This window comes from Heterodontus francisci, chromosome 21 (genome assembly GCF_036365525.1).
Source record: "Heterodontus francisci isolate sHetFra1 chromosome 21, sHetFra1.hap1, whole genome shotgun sequence".
NCBI classification, from domain to species: Eukaryota; Metazoa; Chordata; class Chondrichthyes; order Heterodontiformes; family Heterodontidae; genus Heterodontus; species Heterodontus francisci.
Window position 1 is genome coordinate 79,406,428 of NC_090391.1, and position 6,000 is coordinate 79,412,427.

A 6,000-nucleotide genomic window follows, 5' to 3' on the forward strand; every position below is an offset into this window, starting at 1 on the left:
GCTCCAACAGCACTCAATAAGCTCGACACCATCCAGGGCAAAGCAGCCTGCTTGATTGGCACCCCATCTACAAACATTCACTCCCTCCACCACCGACGCACTGTGGCAGTAGTGTGTCCCATCTGCAAGATGCACTGCAGAAATGCACCAAGGCTCCTTAAACAGCACCTTCCAAACCCGCGGCCTCTACCAACTAGAAGGACAAGGACAGCAAGTACATGGGAACACCACCGTCTGCAATATCCCTGTCTAGTCGCACACCATCCTGACTTGGAACTATATCGGCGTTCCTTCATGTCGCTAGGTCAAAATCCTGGAACTCCCTTCCTAACAGCACTGTGGGTGTACCTACTCCATATGGACTGCAGTGGTTCAAGAAGGCAGCTCACCACCACCTTCTCAAGGGCATTTAGGGATAGTCAATAAATGCTGGCCTGGCCAGCGACGTCCAGATCCCATGGATGAATAAAAAAAATCACGCTTGTAAAAAGCTGCGAAGATGTGGTGATGTGTCTCTTTAAAACTAGTGTCAGCACAAAGAGAATAGGGGTACTGGGGACTTGGTTCTGTTCAGGGATTAGGATGAGAGCTCTGTGTCATGGTAGAAAGTCACACACAAGACAGCATCGGAAAATCCGGGAGGACTTCAGCAAACTCACCCAGCGACGGATTACAGGACCAACCTTGGGACAGTGCTTTGCAGTTCTGACCTGCACCACCAACTCATGCCAGCTGGTGTAGCAACGCCAAAGCGATTGCAGTCACGGAGATATCTCCCGCTGTCACTCTGATAAGTGTATCGGTGGATGACTCCAAGAGAAAGTCCTGTGACTGCGCCATTCTGTACTCCAGCGTGCTACAGTAAAACAGGGAGATGAGAACTTGTAGCTGAGTTAAATTTTTTGCCGATAAACAGGTTGGAAAGATTTTGCAATCCACCCTAGATGAATTATAGAATAAAGCCAAGTTGTCAGAAACATGACCCTTGCAGGATTAAGTTACAGGACTAGATTTAGTCTGACCCCCTCATTCTATTCACGTAACATATCTGGAATGTTCTCTCTGACAAGATGGAAGCTCACTCATACCTGAAAGTCTGTGACATGTGTCGATCTGAGAGTACCAATAGTGTTATATGTTTAGATAATGTTGCTGGACTGTTAATTTATATTATAGGTTATTGTCGACTATGCTTTCACTTCGCATCCAACCTCCCTAAACACACCCCCACTCCACCCACCTATCTAAATACTCTTCTTAAAAAGCACCACCATTGCAAACTTTCCTGACACCATCTACGATCTCCTTTGATAAGACAGCCATTTTATTCAACCTCAGTGAAACATGTTGATACATTTTTCGATATAAAGAAGTGAAATAAATGCAAGTAGTTGACGACAGACATTTGGAGATGGTGAATATGATTCATTGGTCACAGCAATCTATACCAGGTACTGGGCTATCGGTTCTACCTACTCTGTCAGTCTCCAGCAAAGAAAACGTGCTAATTAAGGACTTCAATTTAGGGATTAAGGAGTTCAAGTTCATATAGTTTGTGCATATTGGAAGACTGAAACTGCTTGTGATGGTCTTACCTCACGTTTAAGATCCCCTTACCTTACATCCCCCTCATCTCGCATCCACCTTATTATACATTCCCTGATCTCACATCCCCCTTTGCACACAACCCTCTTATCACACATCCCCCTTATCTCACATCCCCCTTATCTCACATCCTCCTTATCACACATGCCCCTTATCCCACATCCCCCTTGTCGCACAACCCCCTTATCACACATGCCCCTTATCTCACTTCCCCCTGATCGCACATTCCCTTACCACACATCCCCATTATCTCACATCTCCCTTACCACACAACCCCTTTATCACACATCCCCCTTATCTCACATTCCCCTTATCATACAGCCCCCTTATCACACATCCCCCTTATCTCACTTACCCCTTGTCACACATCCCCCTTATCTCTCACCCCCTTATCACACATGTCCCCGATCTTACATCCCCTGAACTGACCTCCCCCTGATCACACATCCCCCTTATCACACATCTCCCTTATCACACATCCCCCTTAGCTGACATCCTCCTTATCGCACATCGCCCTTATTTCACAGCTCCCATGTCTTACGTTTCTTCATGTCTCATATTCCCCATATCTCACATCCCCTGTGCCTTACTGGAGGATTCAGGCCCTGTTTTTGAGATGCTGCGTGAGGACCTATTGGAGGTCAGGTCCAGCGACAAATATGCTGCCTTGTCGGTCACATTGGCCTGGTCGTCATTGAATACACATACGGTGGTCTCCACATGGTTGACCTTGTATATGCTGGTTTGGGTTTGAAAATACTGGGTAGATTTAATCCCCAGTCCCTCGTAATAGTTTGTTTTGATAAATGGGCACCAGTGGAAAACATGGCGGAATCCAGCCCGGAATCTGTAACAGAAAACAGCTGCAGCATACGACCATTGTCTCTCCAGCAAATATGATGGCCAAGAGTTGGTCTCAAATTCTGGGAGGAGCTACTGGATTGGTTCAGTTACACCAAATCTGGAAGTGAAAAGTTTGCTCACACAGCAGAGTTAAGCCTTCTTCTATACTTTTCAAGGCAAATGATGCCAAGAGGGTCAGAGTTTGGACTTCCTGTGATGCTGCCCGAGCTCATAAGGGAAGAACATAAGGCCACTGCAATGAGAGATATGAGTTGTCCAGGCCTCCGGGTGTGTGCCAGTTGACTCCCAAAGAAGCAGGTTCCTGGCTTTTAAAAGCAAAGCAAGTTGCATCAGCAGCCACCACCCAACCACCGCTACGAACCCACCCCAACATCTCTATACCCCCAAAACATGTACAGTGCTCGAAGGCGAGAAGTGGATGGCGGACGTGGGGTCGCTGGTACTGGTGATATGCCTGTAACGGTGTACACACCAACCCAAATGCGATACCCTCATATTGATCCCACAACCAACAGTTTTAGTTTTTATTTTAGTTCAGAGATATAGCACTGAAACAGGCCCTTCGGCCCACCGAGTCTGTGCCGACCATCAACCACGCATTTATACTAATCCGACATTAATCCCATATTCCGACCACATCCCCACCTTCCCTCAATTTTCCTACAACCTACTATACTAGGGGCACTTTATAATGGCAAATTTACCTATCAACCTGCAAGTCTTTGGCTGTGGGAGGAAACCGGAGCACTCGGCGAAAACCCATGCAGCCACAGGGAGAAATTTCAAACTCCATACAGGCAGTACCCAGAATTGAACCCAGGTCGCTGGAGCTGTGAGGCTGTGGTGCTAACCACTGCGCCACTGCACCAAAGAAAATTTGGCATTAAGAAAGGTGATTTAGATCAAATGACCAAAGGAGATATTCGAGCAAATGACCAAAAGCTTGATCAAAGAGGGAGGTTTTAAGGAGTGTATTATAAGTAGCGCAGAGAATGAAGCAGCTTAAAGATGGTCGATCGGCTCATCGCGTCCATGCTGCTTCTTCACGGAGCTATCCAGTCATTCCCACTCCCCACACTCAATCCCCAAAGCACCGCAAGTTAATTCCCTGTACATTGCTGTAAAATTTCAATTTGAAGTCATTGATTGTCTCTGCTTCCTCCACCCTTGTGGGCAGCAGGATCCAGATCATTACCATCCCCTGCGTAAAAAAAACTTCCTAATCACATTTCGCCTGTATCCCTTGCCCAAAGCCTTCGATCTGTGTCCCCTCGTCCTTATTTCCTGGTGTGTGAGTGAGACTCAGTACCACTCCAACTGGGCTTAAGACTGGCCTGTTTATAATTGGCACTTTCCTGGTGTGTGAATGGGACATAATACCACTCCAGATTGTATTAACAATGGCTTGGTTTGAATTGGCCCTAGCCTGGTGTGTGTGTTGGGACTCAGTGCAAATCGAGCTGGAATCAACGCCGTCCTGGTTTGTCTTGGGAATGTTCTTGTTTGTGAGTGAGACTCAATACCAGTCCTGCTTAATTGACACATGCCTGGGTTGAAACTGCCCCTTCCCGGTGGGCGTGTGTGGATCTCAGCACCAATCCAGCTGGGATTAACACAGGCCTGGTTTGAATTGGCCCTTTTCTGTTGTCTGAGTGAGGCTCAGTACGACTCCACCTGCTATTAACGCAGACCTGATTTTAATTGGTCCTTTCCTCCTGTGTGAGTTTGACTCAGTACCAATCCAACTGGGGTGAACTGGGGTGAAACAGAACTGTTTTGTTTTGGCCATTTCTTGGTTTGTGAGTCTAGCTCAGTGCTACTCCAGCTGTGATTAACACAGGCCTGTTTTGTACAGGTATTTTTCTGTTTAGTGAGTGGGACTTAGTACAACTCCGGCTGGGATAACCATGGGCTTGGTTTCAATTTGTCCCTTCCTGCTTATTTGGTGGAACTCTGTACCATTCCAACCGGGATTAACACAGCCTGTTTTGACTTGGACCTTTCCTGGACTGTCAGTGGGATTCAGTATTACTGCAACTGAAATGAACACAGCCTGATCTGAATTGGCCCTTTTCTGCTGAGTGTGTTTGTCTCAGTACCACTTCAACTAGGATTAGCACAGACCTGGCTTGTCTTGGCCATTTTCTGGTGTATCAGTGGGTCTCTGTACCACTCTAACTGGGCATACCTCAGGCCTGGGTTGAATCTGCCTCTTTGTGGTATGTGCGTGGGACTCAGTATCACTATACCTGTGATTAACATGGGCCGAGTTTGAATTGTTCCTTACCTGGTATGTGTGGGACTCAGTACCATTCACTATTTGATTAACACAGGCCAGGTTTGAATTGGCACGATCGTCGTATACTGCTCCACATGGGATGAACACAGTCCCGGTCTGAATTGGCCATTTTCTAGTGTTTAGGTGGAATGCAGTTCCTCTCCAGCTGGGATTATCACCGCCTGGGTTCAATGTGCCCTTTCCTGCGGTGTGCGTGGGATGCAGTACCACTCCAACTGTGATTAGCAAAGGCCTCGATTGAATTGTCCTTTCTTGCTGTGAGAGTGTGACACAGTACCACTCCCTATTTGATTGACACAGGACAGGTTTGAATTGGCCCTTTCCTACTTTGCGTTTGGATAACAGTGCCTCTCCGACTGGGATTAGCACATCCCAGGTGTGCACTGCCCTTTTCTGGCGTATGTGCTGGGACTCAGTACAACTCCAATTCGGATTAGGAAAGTCTTGGTTTGTATTGGCCATTTGCTTATTTCTGAGTGGGACTCAGTACCACTCCAACTGGGAGTAACACAGAGCTGGTTTGAATTGTCATTTTCCTGTTGTGTGTGGGGGACTCAGCATCACCACAACAGGGATTAAGACAATAAAAACAAGAAATGCTGGAATCATTCAGCAGGAATGGCAGCATCTGTGGAAAGAGAAGCAGAGTTAACGTTTCGGGTCAGTGACCCTTCTTCGGAACTGACAAATATCAGAAAAGTCACAGATTATAAGCAAGTGAGGTGGGGGTGGGGCAAGAGATAACAAAGGAGAAGGTGTAGATTGGACCAGGCCACATCGCTGACCAAAAGGTCACGGTGCAAAGGCAAACAATATGTTAATGGTGTGTTGAAAGACAAAGCATTAGTACAGATTAGGTGTAACTACACTGAATATTGAACAGCAGCAAGTGCAAACCTGAAAAAAAAACAGTGGGAAAGCAAACTGAACAAACTAAGATGAAATGAAATAAATGCAAAAAAAAAAGATTGTAAAAAATGTAAAAAAGAATGTTAAAACAAGGAAGAAAAAAAATAACTAAAAATGAAAGTAAAATGGGGGGCTGTCATGCTCTGAAATTATTGAACTCAATGTTCAGTCCGGCAGGCTGTAGTGTGTCTAATCGGTAGATGAGATGCTGTTCCTCGAGCTTGCGTTGATGCTCACTGGAACACTGCAGCAATCCCAGGACAGAGATGTGAGCATGAGAGTAGGGGGGAGTGTTGAATTGGCAAGCAACCGGAAGCACAGGG